The sequence below is a fragment of the Danio rerio genome, chromosome 25 (assembly GCF_049306965.1).
Source record: "Danio rerio strain Tuebingen ecotype United States chromosome 25, GRCz12tu, whole genome shotgun sequence".
In the NCBI taxonomy this organism is placed as follows: Eukaryota; Metazoa; Chordata; class Actinopteri; order Cypriniformes; family Danionidae; genus Danio; species Danio rerio.
In genome coordinates this window covers 9,927,991-9,945,650 of record NC_133200.1, presented here as the reverse complement: position 1 = coordinate 9,945,650, position 17,660 = coordinate 9,927,991, and the positions used below count along the sequence as shown (strand labels likewise).

Sequence of the window (17,660 nt, the reverse complement as noted above, 5' to 3'; positions counted from 1 at the left end):
TAATAATAATAATCAAGGAACCATAAATGCAGCAGGCGCAATGGTAATAAACACTGAAATTAGCCTGAAAATAGTCTCTAGCCAGGTACTAACAGCGCTGCATAATATAATTGTGCCTTAAATTGAAAAATTATGGAAACTCTAGAATTTGATTAACCCAATGCTATTGGTCTAATTCGATTCAGTAATTAATGCTAAGCTAAGCTTAAAGCTAAGCTTAAAGCCTGCCAGACCCAGAGATCGGCTGAATGGATTGAAAAACAAAAAATGCACTCTAAAATGAACAGGCATTCAGTGTAGAGAGTGCAGGATTGGAGTAATATAGCCAACTCCAGGGGTCACCAACCCTGTTCCTGGAGAGCTACCTTCCTGCAGATTTTAGTTGCAACCCTGACCAAACACACCTGTTTGTAATTATCAAGTGCTGCTTTAGGTACTATTAATTGGTTCAGGTGTGTTTGATCAGGGTTGGGACTGAATTCTACAGGAAGGTAGCTCTCCAGGAACAGGGTTGGTGACCCCTGGCCTACCCCCTCTTTAGAGTCAGAGTAAGGAGCAATGATTGTAAAAAATATGGACGACGCGACAGCCCCTTTTCCCATTGAACGCCTTGAGGGCAAAACGCCTGCTTGACGGGCACAAACTGTCGCAAAAAACTGCTGAAATTAGAGCCTTGACATGCGCAGAAGGACTGTCTGAGGGAGCCAGAGGAGGAGCCGCAAAAATGAAAAGTCAAGCTTCCAACCAAACGCTTTATGTAAAATCAACCACGCCCCCCGAACTTCTCAGCATGCGTTTGCTGTCATATCAACACAAATGGATGTAATAACGTTAACAAATATGAGGGTTTTATATATTTCAATCGCGCCAGCTTCGGGCCGCAGCGCATAACCTACTCACAGCGTCGCGGGCTGATTCCTACTCGGCCTCCGCATCTGGCTCGATTGACTCGAGCTGGAATCGGGCAGTGAGTCCAGGCATCCGGAGTAGGTCCAGCAGAGGTAGTCAGTCTGAGCTCTGAGGGGTAAGTCTCCGGCAGGCGAGAATCTAGCTGGAACTGGCCTGAGTGTATTTTGCTATCTGGGTGGTTAGGCGTGTATCAGCAAACTAATAAAGCCCGAAAAAAATTTCAGCACAATAACCAGTGCCTTAATCGACCAGAACCATCTTTCGGGACATTTTTATTGCAAGTGTAATAATTTTTGTTATTTGGGCTCAAGTCTCCTTCATTAACACGGAGGAGGCGGGCTTTATGACTTGTACTGCAGCCAGCCCCCAGGGGGCGATCTAACGGCCGAGACCTTCACTCAAACGCAGGCTTGCGGCACACTTGGTAAGGAGATGGACCAATGCATTTTGGACAAGTTGTAACTGAGAAAGATCTGGCCAACCCCATGGTAAAATGTGTTAGACAACTTTAGAAAATAAGCTTGATCACAGCACTTGAGAGTCAAAATCTCAAAACTAACCAGCTAAAAGTAGTGATATATTGCTTGAGGCCCATTTCTTAACATTACAATGCTACTGTAACTGAAAACAAATCCTAAATAACAGTGCTGCATAATTTATTTGTGCCTTAAATAGAAAAATTATGGAAACACTTGAATTTTATTTTCCTAACGCTAATGGTCTAATCTGATTCAGTAGTTTATGCTAAACTAAGTTTAAAGTTCTCCTACTAGACCCAGAGATCGGCTGAACTGATTGAAAAATAATGCTTAAAAACGGTTTTACTCTATAGGAGTTGTAAAATGAGCATGTTTCCAAAATCTTAGAGTTTTCATTAAATGGATCTGAATGACAGCTATGCTAGGTTTTCCTAAATTAAACAAACAACTTTGAAAACAGCATGTCCATTAGTCTTTAGTCAACAAATCCTGATTGGAGGACTGAAGAGATCTAGTAAGCTGGTACGAAGTCAATAGCTTACTGAGATAAATGGGAGTCATATTGTTTAAAAAAATTAACAACAAAAAAAGAACTCTAAAATGAACAGGCATTCAGGGTAAAGTGTGTAGGATTAGAGTAATATAGGTTACTCCCTCTTTTTTGTCCCAGTCAGACGGGCCACTGCATTTTGGACAAGTTGTAACCGAGAAAGTGCAATCCGGCTAATCCTTAGTAAAGTGTGAAAGACAACTTTAGCAAATAAGCTTGATCACAGCACATTAAACTCTCAAAAAACTAGTGTAAAGTAGTGATATATTGCTTGTGGTTTCAAAGGCCTATCTCTTAACATTACAATGCCACTGTAATTAAAAACAAGTCCTAAGTAACAGCGCTGTATAATATAATTGTGCCTTAAATAGAAAAATTACTCTTGAACTTTATTAACCCAATGCTAATGGTCTAATCTGATTCAGTGATTTATGCTAAGCTAAGCTTAAAGCTCTCCTAACAGATCCAGAGATCGGCTGAATGGATTGAAAAATGATGTTTAAAAACTGTTTAACTCTATGGGAGTTGTTAAATTAGCATATTTACAAGGTTTTCGAGTTTTCATTTCAGTACTGCTATGCTAGCTTTTCTTAAATTAAGCAAACAACTTTGAAAACAACATGCCCATTAGCCTCTAGTTTACTAATAATAAGCTTCTTTACATTTGAGCATACCTACCCTTTAATGCAATTCAGCAAAGCTAGCAACAAGAGCACAAAGACAGCTGGACTCATGATCTGGCAGATTGTGGGCCGACCGTAGCCACATGTGTTCTCAAAATTACTTCATCATCATTCATTTTCAGAAAATTGCCATATATTTCATCAGCTAATGGCTTGCCGGTGTCAGCAAAATTAGAATTGAGGATCGGGGCATATCAGGATCGCGTTCGTGTCTGGTCCAGGTTAATCAAAGGTTAGCATGGGTATCCTTTGGTGTCTGATACGGTAACTAAGCATTAGCTGGGCATAAAGCATGTGACGAATCAAGCCGGCGATGACAGGAACAGCTTTCCAAGACAGATCAGCACAATTCCCTGCAAATGGGACAGGACGAGGGGTTGAACTAGCTTAGCCCTGAACTGCCTTCACTGGTGCTGGCTGGAGCAGCTAGCAAAGGTGGAATAGCAGCTCCTCCAGGGAGCGTTTAATCTATCCACCCTCTCAGCACCGCTCGATAACTGGCAGGCCTGTCCGTTCGTTGATTACCAGCAGAGTGTAACACGGAGGGACGGAGTCCAAGCTTTTTTGTTCCAAATATTGAAACGGGGGTTGAAGCTACTCTCAGCTATTAAAGTCTCAATGCATAAGTGGAAGTTAAGCTCACGCTGAAAGCCAAGGCAAATGGAGTGGATACTAAGCCTGCTGAAAAAACAGAGAATTTGAGTCTTGCTAGTAGTGATTAACGGGAATGGCGTCTTGGAGAGGACGACGGATGACTGCGCTGTCCAGAAATGGGTAATTACTTGCTATGGAGGGACGTCTTCTTTGTTTTTCTTTGTGTATCATCTTATATAATGAACTTGAGAGGGCTGTTTGTGTGTCTAAAGACAAAAAGTGAAGGTGTTAAGGTGGAATAGCTATGATTCTGTTAAATTGGCTAAAGTCAGACAGAGAAGGAGCTTTGTCATTCATGTCCATTGCTATGAATTATGACCAGTCTTCATTGATTACGTTTCAGTGTTGACAACACTAACTATATTTGTATGGCACAATTTTTTTAAACTTACCTTGATCAATGTGCTTTCTGTCAGAACCCGGGTTTGAACTTTGCCCTCTTTCTTTTCTGACATCGGTTTCTATCTTTCCTTACTGACAACATTCTAATTTGTCTCCAAATTGCTGTGTAACTTCACTCAGCTGATCGTCTTTAACAATTAGTATCCTCACATGTTACTGCCAGCTGCCTTTCATTTCTGCTAATTGCTGCTCCTATATCTGAGGGTGTTTCGCTTCTCCTTTTGCCAGAGTGTTGGGTTTCTTATAGCCTTCTTGTTGGTCTGTTGTATGTTATCGCTGTGTTTTCTGTCCAGTTCCCTGGAGCCATTCCGCATTTGGTCTGCCCTGCTGGAGAGTTTATCTTTTGCGTTGCTATTGTCCTTCTCCTGCATTACCAGGCCTGGACCAAAGACTAACTTTATTTTATCATTGAAATTTAGCCCACTCCTGATTTTTCTTTTTCATGTGGTGCTACTAATTTTTGTTGGTATTTTTCTTGTATTGTTGAACATTGCCTGTGGTCCAGTCCTCAGTTTATTTTTTACTAAAGTTCAAAAATCTGATCTGGGATCTCAGCGAATGCTGAGTCACTTTCTTTTTGCTTTTTTTTTTATTAAAAAACCCTATTGAATCGAACTCCTCTGCTTTTGGGTCCTTTATACAGAAATACCTGACACTTTCCAACAAGTAAACGGAAACAGACAAGAACAACAGATAATGAAACCTGAGGGGAGGATTTTCAGTCCATTATATTGTAGTGATATTACTGTAAACTTAGTAACTTGATTATTGTGACTAAGGTATGTCTTTTAAAAACTAAAGAGCTCTGCTGACGATACTAACTTTGTCTCTGAATAAACATTAAACAAAGCACATTGATCACACACTTACCCAATCCATAGAGACAGGACAATCAACACAAACTGGAACTGTCTTTATAAAAAAAAAGAAGACTGGTGTCAAATACAGATTTCACCATTTCCAGATCTGAAAAGCTCTTGGGTAAAAAATGTTCCTAATCTTTACATAAATATGGTGAGCGAAGGTGCTTGTCTTGTTGACAGTGGTAAGGCATTCCAAATCCTGGTGGCTGCAATATAGAATGCCTAATCTCCCCTATATTTAAGGGTGCTTTCACATCATGGTTCCAATGCAATCTCACAGCAATTCGTAACTTTTTGATTTAGTGGCTAATTTGTATGAATTTGTTCGATCTAATTTCTACTATTTAGTACGATTTGCTCATCACCCAATAACTATTGGGATTAGGGGTGGGTGCCACACCTCCTTTTTTAAAATCGTACATTTTCATACGACTGAACTCATACGAATTAACCACTATACTGACAAAATGTAAAATACTTATGTTTCCTCGTGAGATCAGGCTGGTGGTTCAGTCAATTATGTCCGGACCAAGGGCAACAAATGATACATTGTAGCATTTTTCTGCAGTTTTTTGGTCCTTTTCATACCACACTGATGGCTTTGGTCTGAACCAGTTGAAAAGAACCTAAATGCAGTCATGTGACAAAATTCACATCACTCGTTGATCAGATGTTATTGAATGTATTTCCTAAACTGCTTTTCGATTAGTCAGAATTAACATGCGGGAAAATGCCAATGGAACTACCACTCATAAATAAACCGGTAGACACAAAATGTCGCTAATTACTATGGAAGGACGACTGCGCTGGCTGATTGTATCCCTGGTCATGGTATAATATATAGTTTGTATACATCACTTTAGACAAACTATACATTTCGAGAAGGAAGCACTTTGGAGGATGGAAAACAATGTTTTAATGCTTTGCAAACGGCAAAGGCACATCGCTAGTCACTTCAGGAAGAGGTGGGAATTAAAATAGCTAAACTGCAACACGGTTATCTTCCGAAAATATTACCAACGATCCAACAGGTATTGTTTTTCACTCTCTCTCTCTCCCTTTAAAATTGTTGGTAAAGCACTGTCAACAAATATTTTTTCTCCACACCCCATAAGATGGGACAGTGCATCAGACTACGGCAGCTTAATTAATCCAAAGAAGCAAAGTACCTTTTGCATTTGTGTCTGTTTATGTTTGGATCATGTTCTCACCACAAATGAACCGCTCCAGGGTTTGTTTGAAAACGTAGCGAGACCACCTCTTCAAGGAGGACTCGGTATGCTTTTTTTGTTCCGCTTTAGGTGCTAAATCGAGTGTGATTGCTACATTCACAACTGCCCAAACGATCCACACCAAGAGGGAAAATGAATTCTAGTGCGATTCATTCGAACTACATAAAGCAGGTGTGAAAACACCCTAAGTATTTAAGGATACACAACAGATCCTGATTGGAGGACAAAAGAGTTCTGGTAAGCTAATATATTATCAATAGCTCACTGAGATAAACGGGAGTCAGTGATGGTTTAGTGGTTAGTCACAGGACAAGGTCACTGGTTCAAGTCCCAGCTGGGTCAGTTGGTCAGTGTGGAGTTTGCATGTTCTCCCCGTGGGTTTCCTCCGGGTGGTCCGGTTTCCCCCACAAGTCCAAATAGGTGAATTGGGTAAGCTAAATTGTCCGTAGAGTTTGTGTGAGTGAGTGAATATGGACATTTTACAGTAATGAGTTGCAGCTGGAAAGGCATCCGCTACGTAAAACATATGCTGGATAAGTTGGTGGTTCATACCACTGAGGTGACCCCTGATTAATAAAGGGAGTAAGCAGAAAAGAAAATGAACAAATGATGAAATTGACCGTAGTGTATGAGTATGTGAATGTGTAAGTGTATGGGTGTTTCCCAAAACTTGGTTGTTGCTAGAAGGGCATCCGCTGTGTAAAACATATGCTGGAATAGTTGGCTTTTCATTTTGCTGTGGCAACCCCTCATATATAAGGGACTAAGTCGAAAGAAAATGATTCTATAAATGAAATTGGCCATAGTGTATGAGTGTATGTGTGAATGCGAGAGTGTATGGATGTTTTCCAGTACTAGGTTGCGGCTGGAAGAGCATCCGCTGCGTAAAAAATATGCTGGAATAGTTGACGGTTTATTCCGCTGTGGTGACCCCTGATAAATAGGGGACTAAGCTGAAGGAAAATGAATGAATAAATGAATGAATGAATGAATGATCAGATGTAAAAAGTGTAGGATTTCAGTAATATGCTTCCTATTTTTATCCCAGTCAGGAGACGGGAGGCTACATTTTGGACAAGTGTAACCAAGAAAGAGCTATCTGGCTAATCCCATTGTAAAGTGTGTAAGGCACCTTTAGGAAATAAGCCTGGTCTCAAAAATATCCAGTAAACCATTTTTTTCTGATGGTTTTTAAAGTCCCATTTCTAAACATTACAATAGTCAACAAACAAAAGTCCTAAGCATACTTAATACAGTACCCGAATATCAAAAGACACCTTCAGATGTGAACGTTTGTGAATGCAAGCAATTGTAAGCAAGTTCTTGCTGCTTTTTGGTCAATGAATATAGCAACATGAGATCCAAATCAATGTCTAAACATGTTCAGATTCTGTTTTTATTTGTCACACAAGCTACACTCCCAATAGAACTCTGCATGTTATCCTTCTGTGTTAAACAGGAATGCAAAAGAAGCTAGCATGCACACGTCCTCCTCATCACAAACGCCGCACTGTCATTCACAGTGCTGTGCTGCCCCCTAGCAGGTCTGCGGAGTACCGCATCTCAGAACAGAGAAGATAACAAACCAAATCCAGTGGTCCTCTTTCCCTCTGCATGCGTCGAAGAGCCACAATCAATTTGGGAGATACTGATGCACAACCCCTCGATTGCAGCAAGCCCCCAGTTGTAGGGATAGCAAGCATGTACCATTATTTATAGCATTCTGGTGAAATGCATTTGAGTTAGAGCCAGGTTAAGCACAAATGTGAATTGATCTGGGCAATCACTGTGATGAATGAGGGAAGAAAAAAAAAGCCTGTTTGCCAAAAGCTCCTGTTTCTGGTGCTCTCTTTGCTGTTGGATTTGGAAGACAATACTAAGGGAGCCACAATGCGGTTTAACTTTAGCAAACTGTTGTATACAAAATCAAAGGAGAGTCCCAGTGGAGGGCTCGGAGGTTAAGTGCCTTGCTTTAAGGTAAAAATTGTATTAGGTTATGATTGCAATCTCTGGAACTCCAGATGTGCTCAGGTACATCCAAGTGGGAGTGAACATGCCACCTCTTCGATTCGTATCTACCTTCCCTTTATCCCATTTCCCCACCATCATCATAACTCTTCAAGAGACATAGGCAGACAGCCACCCATGGGCAAAATTTGATTTTTATGGGATGCAGGGCTGTTTTCCAGCCTGTTCAAATCCTAATCTCAACTCATAAATGAGAAACTGCGAGCTGCGACTGTAAATCTTACTTGAAGGTTAGAGGTTCTGGGGAGGGGAATCTCTTGGTAAAATCTTTGGCTATCAAGATACTACTTGAGGGGAGAAAATTAAAGTATTTTTTCTTGGCACTTGTGATGGCTGATTTCGAAGCACTTCTTCAGGAAGCTTTGAAACTTTTAAAATATTTAGTTTGGATGCTTACGATTTCATTAATCAGGTCTTTGTTATGTCATTACTTCTTTGAAATGTTTAAAAAAATGCAATGATTCTCCACTGGGGGCTGTAATACTATAAAATCCACGTGAATCAAGTCGGTTGAATAGTGATGAATGTCAGGCTTCATTGGTTTCGCCTGCAGAATCTAACTAAGGAATCCTTGGAGCCAAACTTATGTGTGTGTTGCTTCAAGAAAGCAAGCATTCATTTGTGTTGTGTTTTATTTTCATTTGTTTACATTCATTTATTCTTCATTTAATTCTTTTATTAAGTAATAATTAATTCCTTGCATATTTATAGCGCGTTTCTGGACACTCAAAGCACTTTACACATTGGGGGAATCTCCTTATCCACCACTAGTGTGCAGCATCCGCCTGGATGACATGACGACAGCCATCATGCGCCAGACCGCACACCACTGACCAGCTGATTGGTGGGGAGGAGACAGAGTGATGAAGCCAATTATCATATGAGGACAGAGGCCAGTGGGCAAATTTGGCCATGATGCTGGGGTTAAACCCCTACTCTTTTTTGAGGGACATCCTGGGATTTTTAAACAACCACAGAGAGTCCTCGGTTTAATGTCTCATCCGAGAGATGATAGAGTCCCCATCACTATACTGGGGCGTTAGGACCTACATAGACCAAAGATTGAGTGCCCACGGCTGCCCTCACAAACACCACCTCCGGCAGCATCCTAGCTTTCCGATATGTTCTCCCATCCAGGTACTGACCTGATGAAACCCTGCTTAGCTTCAGTGGGCGACCATGTGAGAGTTGCAGAGAGCTAGCTGCCCTCTATTTAGCTTCCATATTTAATCATGAGATCATTAGTCATTTACAGAATTATTATTTTACTGATCATTAGTTAATTATTTGATTATTATTAGTCATTTGAATATGTTCATAATTTTTTATTATTACTATATTCATATAATTATTGCTTCATTATTATTTTTGTTTTTGATATTGTTATAATCTTTTGACTGTGTGACTTCAAGAGACACTTGTTTTCAAGAGTAAGAGATGAGAGAATGTTTGTGTGTCATTGGATAATGTGAAGCAGTAATTTTCCATTACTGTTGCCGGTACAGGGTGGGCCATTTATATAGATACGCCTTAATAAACTTATTGGGTATTTCACAAGAAAAACAATGGTGTGCTTTGTTTTAACGTAACTTTATTCTTTCATGAGTTATTTACAAGCCCCCTCACATATACTAATGTGCCACAAACAGGACGATAATATCACCAACCATTCCCATTTTATTAAGGTGTATGCATATAAATGGCCCACCCTGTAGTATAATAACACTAGTTGGATATATCCTGGTAAGAAAAAGTCTGAGCATTGAATCAAACGCAACTAAGATTATTCAATAAACTTTGCTCTTATTATCATTACTTCCAATCCAGGCTCATTCTGAAAACGTATCTCTATATACATTTTTGGAGACTGCGAAATACATCCCAGGTGGTGCGTTTTATTCCAGCTTTTTTTTTTTTTAATCCATGAAAGGCCGGTGTGTATGCCTTTTCAGATCTCAAATTCCTCACAAGAGTGCCATTCGCGCCTTCTGTACTCGGATAAATCCACCAGAGGCCGCTGTTGACTTACTGTTTGACTGACTGACTGATCGACCAATCGACTGAACCACCCTCCTCCTCCCCTAAACCCAACCAATTGTACCGATTCACCCTCCCACCCACTTCCCTAAACTCAACCAACAATTTTTATATGCAGTCCAGAAAAAGAAAAGCCCATGTCGGATTTCCACGTTTTCAGATTTTATCATATTCTCACCCTGTTATTTACTAATTTTTTTGGATTCTGTTTTTGTCCTACCTGCCTTCTGGAACCGTTTTTTACCAGACACCTCCGTCGTGGTCAACTCCTCTCTATGTCTAAAGTCAGCCGATGTACATGACGAGCTAACAAGACAAACTGTAAGTCAGTGGGAAAGCCGTCCACACGGAGGTAAGCGGTCAGCTGGAAAGCGCGAAAAGGAATGGCATCATACCGCCCTGTAGCGTTAGTTTAAAAAATATAATTCATCCATTCGTACCTCTGGCTACATAATTCACGGTCTCCAGAAACGTATGTAGGACTACGTTTTCAGAATGAGCCTATGTTGATTACTTCATCTTCTACTTCTGCTTCTCTCTAGCTTTCCCAATCAACTCCTATTGATGGGAGACTGTTCTTCAGTTGAATACTGGTAAACAGGTTTGGCAATTGGGCGGCTCCTCTGGCTTATTGTCTGGATACCCAGAGAAACAAACTTTCTTGTTTTCTGACAGGATCTGGCATCCGGGGCTAGATCTTATTTATCTAGTGTGAAGAGTGTGTGTGTTTTACTTTTTTGTACACATTTTAGGAAGATATTTGAAGAATGAAAAGTAAAAATATCAGTTTATTCTTGTTGGTGTGTTTAACAGAGCCAACATTTGACATTCATTCATTCATTCATTTGTATTTGGCTTAGTGCCTTATTTATCAGGGCTCACCAAAGCGGAATGACCCACCAACAATTCCTGCATATGTTTTACATAGGGAATCCCCTTCCAGCTGCAACCCAGTACAAGGAAACACCGATACACTCGCACACACATTTTGTTTACCCAAAACACTTATAGTGGATGTCTTTGGACTGTGGGGGAAGCATCTGGAGGAAACCCACTCCAACATGGGGAAAACATGTAAACTCTACACAGAAACCTCAACTGACTTAGCCAGGACTCGAACCAGCGATCTTCTTGCTTTAAGGCAGGGGTCACCAATCACAGTCCTGGAGGGCCGGTGTTCCTGCAGGGTTTAGCTCCAACATGCCTCAACACACCTGCCTGGATGTTTTAAGTATACCTAGTAAGACCTTGATTAGCTTTTTCAGGTGTGTTTGATAAGGGTATAGGTAAAATCTGCAGGACACCGGTCCTCCAGGAACAAGTTTGGTGACCACTGCTTTAAGGAGACACTCCTAACCACTGAGCCACCGTACATATTATGCAGAAACTTAATATTTGATGATGTTAGATGACAAGCTAAGCCCATTTGTAGGTAATACTTTTAGTTTAATGTTCACAGTATATTTGAGAAAGCCAATCTAATGCATGATTTGCCTGCGTTTTTGTTACATGGTTTTGACCAACAGGTATGCCTGTGGAGTTTCGGACACTTAGAAACAGTGAGTTATTTTTGAGGAGCAATTGGTTCAATTGTTTCAAAGCTTTAAAAAGCTTTCTTCCTCCTGTCACTACTTGGAAGCTTCATGAGAAGAACTCTATGCCTTTGTTTGCGTATTAAATGTGTTAATAATTGCATTCATTGATGCCATCTTGAAGACTTGAAGTGTTTCCATGAGCACATGACCATGAAGCAGGATGAATCGGTGAGCGGCGTCTGATTGAACAACAAAAGGCTTCTCCGTCTTCAGGCTACACATCCTATTACTTTGCATGTAATCTAGACAAAGAAACGTGAAAGTGCTTTCATTTCCTTCCAGCGCGAGAACTTTTGATTGCAATAAAGATTTGAAATCCTGACACAGAACAAGGCTGCAATCTGTAAAACATGCCACGGATTGCTAAAACCTCCTTTGTTTTCTCTCACACAGGAAAGCAACAGATGGACTTTCTAGCTCAGTCCATCGACTTCACAGTGGAAAAAAAAAAAGAAGCCTGTTGTTTTCCCTCTCCGCTGATGACTCGCTAAGTGAGAGGCTTTCATGCCGTCTGTGTCCCTTCTCCCTGGGTGAATGTCATTGCATTAGGACCCTTCAGAGTGGATCAATCGTACCACATGACATACATCAAGTGGACAATTAACTCTGGTCTAACATTGAGTCCCCTGAGGATGCTGGACAAAGAGGCTCACAATTAGGGTTGATCTTGTGTTGAATATGCCTGGTGTGCTGGAAAGTCCTGATCTGAGAGCAGCTTTGAACTTGAATATGATTTTTTTTTTAGATGACAAGGGCAGTGTATGACAATTTAAGTGACAAGCATGACTCTTCAAGCTGATCGTCGAGCATTGTAAAATTGAACATGTTTTGTTAAAACCGATAGCGGTGCAATAATTCAATCCTCCATCACTGCGGTGCGGCTTCTTGATGGAAGGTCCGTCATTCTCGGTTCAGAGCGCAAGGCATATTTCTTCATGAACTGAAAGAGCATCAGATTATGAGCGCTGGCGAGATAGAAATCTGGCATGAGAGAAGGCAGCAGAGATAGAAAGCAGGAGAAAAGTATCAGACGTCAGGTTTGACTCAAAACAAAGCAGACGGAAAGTCAAACTACGTTTCCTCTCATATGAATTGTGTCATGTTTTCATACAAAAGGCATTGCACAAGTTCGAAAAGCCTAGATTTCAATCGCTAGTTGGTTTACCAGATTTATAGTCTGTGTGAAATCAAAATGTACAGTGTTTTACTAGCACACATTGTTAAAACAAGAAGTTTGATTTGGTAATCTTCCATCAAAGTCTCAATATTTGCTTCTGTGTTTGGAGTGTGTTTGGATGCCAACTTCAATTAATAATAATAATAATAATAATAATCATTCCTTACATTTATGTAGCCTTTTTCTAGACACTCAAATCGCTTTACATAATGAGGGGAATCTCCTCATCAACCATCAGTGTGCAACATCCACCTGGATGACACGACGGTAGCCATTTTGCGCCAGACCGCACACCACACACCAGCTGATTGGTGGAGAGGAGACAGAGTGATGAAGCCAATTATTATATGGGGAAGGCTAGGAGACCAGGATGGACAGAGGCCAGTGGGCAAATTTGGCCAGTATGCCGGGGTTAAACCCCTACTCTTTTTTTTAACAACCACAGAGAGTCAGGACCTCGGTTTAATGTCTGATCCGAAAGATGGCGCTCACTGAGCAGTATAGAGTCCCTATCAATATTCTGGGGCGTTAGGACCCACACAGGCAGTTGAGCGCCCCCTGTTGGCCTCACTATCTCCCCTCCCAGCAGTAACCTAGCTTTCCCATGTGGTCTCCCATCCAGAAGCTGACCGGGCACAGCTCTGCTTAGCTTAAGTGGGTGACCATGAGAGAGTTGCAGAGAGCTAGCTGCCAGCAAAATTAGAATATTCTTAATCATATCCCTCTTACCATTAGTTTGCTAAAAGGGAATGATGAGCAAAATAAAGCACTTACTTTGTCTTGTAACATTATTTTAACCTAATTATCCCAATGACTCCAATATGATTTGTTCAGCAATTTGTTTGTTCCCGATCATTTGCGGGAGGCTAATCTGCTGTGATTGATCCGATGAACCAGTCTGTTGTGATTGGTCAACTGCGAAGGTGGAGAGAAACTCACCACTGTTATGAAGTAGCAGAGTATGTGAGAGCCAAATGCAGGATTGCAATAAAGCAATGCAGTTAAACACTAGCATATGCTCTACTCTTAACCCTAACCCCAAGAAATAACAACGACATACATTCAATAATAATCCACACAGTGGCAAAAGTTTAACTATTTTGAAAATTGACCGCGCCACATGTGTAGGAACAGCTGATTGTGGCCAGAGGACAGAGGATCGAGAGTTCAAAAACATATTTAATCGGTAAAGGAAGAAGCACGCATCACATTTTCAATGCAGTTTTGGACACAATATGTAAAATAGCCCATACAGATTTAAACTGAGATACAGTAAACACTGATCTATAATAGGTAAGTGATTACAAGCCGTAATTACAACATATAAAACACAATTAAATACATACTTTGCAAACTACAGAAAACAAGGCAACAATTTTAATTTTACATTTACATGTTATGATCCGGAGGAAGAAGAAATATGGCCCATATGAACTGTAAAAGAATATAAACAGTAACTGTTACAGGCCCCTATGAACTGTAACAGTTACTGACAAAGTCCCTAGCAAAGTCTGACAAGGTCCCATACATAATAGTCTCTGCTGCTTCTTGCTTTAACAGCAAACTGCTGAAGAATCCCACGTTGCAGCATAGGTTACTGTATTAAAAATCTAAAAAAAAAAAAAAAAAAGGGCAGGAACAAGCACAGCACATGGTTGGCTATACTGTGGTATTGTTGTGAAAATGAACTTTAACCCTTTACTCCCAACAGCCGAATCTCCATCTGTCAGTGATCTTCACATCATGATCAGTATTGTAATCCCCTGTGATCCGCTAGAGTGTGAAGAGAAAGGCACATTCACAGTTACCGGATCCGGCACTTCATATTTGGTGATGTACCACATCGACGTCGACACATTCAGCCAAAAGATCCGAACCTAACACGATTCATTTTTTCGACTCTGAGTCGACTATTTTGTTAAAGAATCATTAGTTTTAAACACGGTGCACTTTCAGATTTAAACCTCAGCTAGATGTTTTCATTCACTTAGTGCTATGTTGCACACTGCATAGAGGGTAATTTTCAAAAATCCATCATGGGGGCTCTTTAAGTACTGAAATAAAAGACTTTAAGCTTATTTAGATGACTTCCCATCCTCACCAAGGTAGTGTTTTGTTTGTTCAGCTGTTTAGACCATCTAAAAAGAGTCTCAAACTATCAAATTGACTACACTAAATACTTGAGAGGGCTGGGAAACCAGCTAAACACTCGACATTCACATTCTTTCAGTGAAGGTGGCTTCGTAAAAGTGTGATATTAAGAGACTCTGGCAAGAAAGCGTAAGTGTGTACAGTAAACAATAGAAATAATAATAAAAAATGCCTTCAACTGCCTTTGAGATGAATGAAAATTCTAACAGACAGCCCCTCCGCATTAGCTTAGCACTTCAGGATGTACAGTAGACATGTGAAAAACTTATTGTGTCTCAAACCTTGGCAGAAAATTGGAGAGATGAAACTTGCGAATTCATGCCGTGTTTGTGTTCAAGTCAAGGAGAAACGTGGCTCATTGTGAAATCCTCAAGGAGAGTGTGACGTGTAGAGGAGCCTCAAGAAAAGGATGTCTTGGATGGTACAAGCCATTATTGGAGTCAGCCAGAGAGACGTACACAAACTATTTAGCCTGTTCACTTCACTCACCCGCAGCAGAGTCCTTATATGGCCCTGTTTGAAATCATCTTTATAGACTGGGACGCATCACTGTGGAAACGTCTGCTCGGCCGCCGCTGTCACTCCTGGACAGCAGAGCCAGCGCAATGGAGAAGTGATTGCTTACACACACGGCAAACATTAATCACACACTCTCACAAACACACACACACAAACAGCTCAGCAGGGAGAGCGTTGGGGAGAAATCGGGAGGACAAGGAGAAATGGAGAGTGAGGCACAGAGGGAAAAAAGGTACTTTAACAAAAGGGAGGGCACGAGTGCTGCAAGCAATGCTAATATCTCGCCTTTTACCGCAGCTTGGCTCAGACAAGACTTAGAAGCAAAGATTTCAGAGCCCTGTCATAACAGCGGACCTGGGCCTGCGCTAATGCCTTTACATTAAACACCGTGTTCAACAAGGTCAGAATATGTACGAGCGGGGGACAATGATTAATCACACTAAATGGATTATGGACCTCTAATTTTCATACGTCCACTGAATAGAAGCTAATTGAACGCAGTGCAGATAACATATGAGGCAAGACTGTAATAAGAATGAGCCTCCGAGCAAAGCAAATTGATCGCTATTATGAAACAATATGGAGTAATGGCGAAAATCAGGCTCTTTTTCTTTTATCGGCGAACGAGGGTTTAATTCTAAACTGCAAATAAACAAAAGTGCATGACTGAGTTCTGGCCTTGCTGTTACATTCGTAGGTTTCGGATTCAGATATCTGTGTAATTGACTTTCACGGTAAAGCGATGCTTAATTAATGGGAATTCTGTTGTGCGTTTGTGGTGTTTATGGACCTTGACGAGAAGGATCGATATCGAAGCACATGAAGCCTCTGCTGAGGAGCTGAGGAGTGGAAATATACTCCGCACAAGCATGCAGACATGAATACACGGGCAACACATTTAAAGTATACTTAAAAAATATACTAAATACTGTAAGTATATAAGTAATATACTTACTGTAAGTATATATATACAGTTGAAGTCAGAATTATTAGCCCCCCATAGCATTTTTTTTCTATTTAAATATTTCCCAAATGATGTTTAACAGAGCAAGGGAATTTTCACAGTATGTCTGAAAATATTTTTTTCCTTTTAGAGAAAGTCTTATTTGCTTTATTTTGGCTAGAATAAATACAGTTTAAAAAAAAAAAAAAGATTTTAAGGTCAAAATTATTATTTTTTTTACAGAACAAACCATTGTTATACAATGATTTGCCTAATTACCCTAACCTGCCTAGGTGACTTAATTCGTTAAGCCTTTAAATGTCACTTTAAGGCTGATTTATACTTCTGCGTCAAACGCCGTCGTATGCTAAGGCGCTGATGCATAGGCTTTCGCCGTGGCCGTCGGCGTCGCTGACGTGCACCTCTCAAAAATTGTAACTACACGTCGCAACGACGCGTAACGCAAGCTCTGTGATTGGACGGCTTGGTAGCGCTGATGAGTCTGGGCGGGACCAAGAGCCACGCGAATGGCGCGAGCCTGATGGAGCGATTGTTTACAAGTGTGGAGGAGCTCCGGATGGAAAGTTTTGTTCTGTGTTTACCTCATAGTTAAAGTTGTTGCACGTACGCCGGTTCCTGCCTCAAAATGAGCGAGTTTGAGCCACTTGTACATCCAGGAGGTGTTCAGGAAAAGCAACCCAGCAGAGAAGAAACTCGACACAGAGGAACATTTACACCTCACTGTCCACTAGCGCTTTGGAAGTGTTAATGCAGACCGACAGAGACAGCGCGCAGAAGTATAAATGCACAGCTCCGCGCGTTGCATGCGCCGTGGGTTACGCCTGGTCACTTGACGCAGAAGTATAAACCAGGCTTTAAGCTGTATAGAAGTGTCTTGAAAAATATCTAGTAAAATATTATGTACTGTCAGCGTGACAAATATAAAATAAATCAGTTATTAGAAATGAGTTAGTAAAACGATTATGTTTAGAAATGTGTTGAAAAAAATCAGCTCTCCGTTAAACAGAAATTGGGGAAAAAATAAAGAGGGGGGCTAATAGTTCAGGGGGGCTAATAATTCTGCCTTCAACTGTATATATAAGTATAAAATATGTAAAGTATATTACACACCTGCCAACATTTGTCTCTGAAAATCCGGGAGACCCGGGGGTGGAGGGCGGGTGGTGGGTATGCAGAGTGGTTGGGATGTCTAGGTGTCTGTACTATGCACCGGGTTTCGCGCAGCCTCTGCAATCGGATATTATACCAAAGTCGGCAATCCGGGGGTGTTATAGATTGTACCAAAAAGGTGAGAAATTGGGTGGTTGAAATTACGGAAGTTTTCCGGGAGAAATAACAAAATAGGAGACGGGTCTGAAATACAGGAGATTCTCGTGAAAAATGGGAGTGTTGGCAGGTATGGTATGCTGGAAGATGA

The 17,660-nt window shown here is 40.8% G+C and overlaps 1 long non-coding RNA gene across 3 annotated transcripts in view; it reads right to left on the bottom strand.

The window, feature by feature from the left end:
• LOC141380896 (uncharacterized) overlaps positions 1-17,660 on the bottom strand; it is a 61,609-nt gene that overhangs the window by 17,454 nt on the left and 26,495 nt on the right. The window contains exons 4-6 of one of the 3 annotated variants that reach the window (XR_012400258.1): positions 15,250-15,344; positions 15,042-15,157; positions 13,770-14,382 (exon numbers count right to left, since the gene is read on the bottom strand). The exons of 1 other annotated variant lie outside the window; for it this stretch is intronic. This is a non-coding gene — a long non-coding RNA (uncharacterized lncRNA). Of the gene's footprint in view, positions 1-13,769; positions 14,383-15,041; positions 15,158-15,249; positions 16,566-17,660 lie in introns of those variants that run through there. One more of the 3 variants, XR_012400257.1, reaches the window with a different exon arrangement.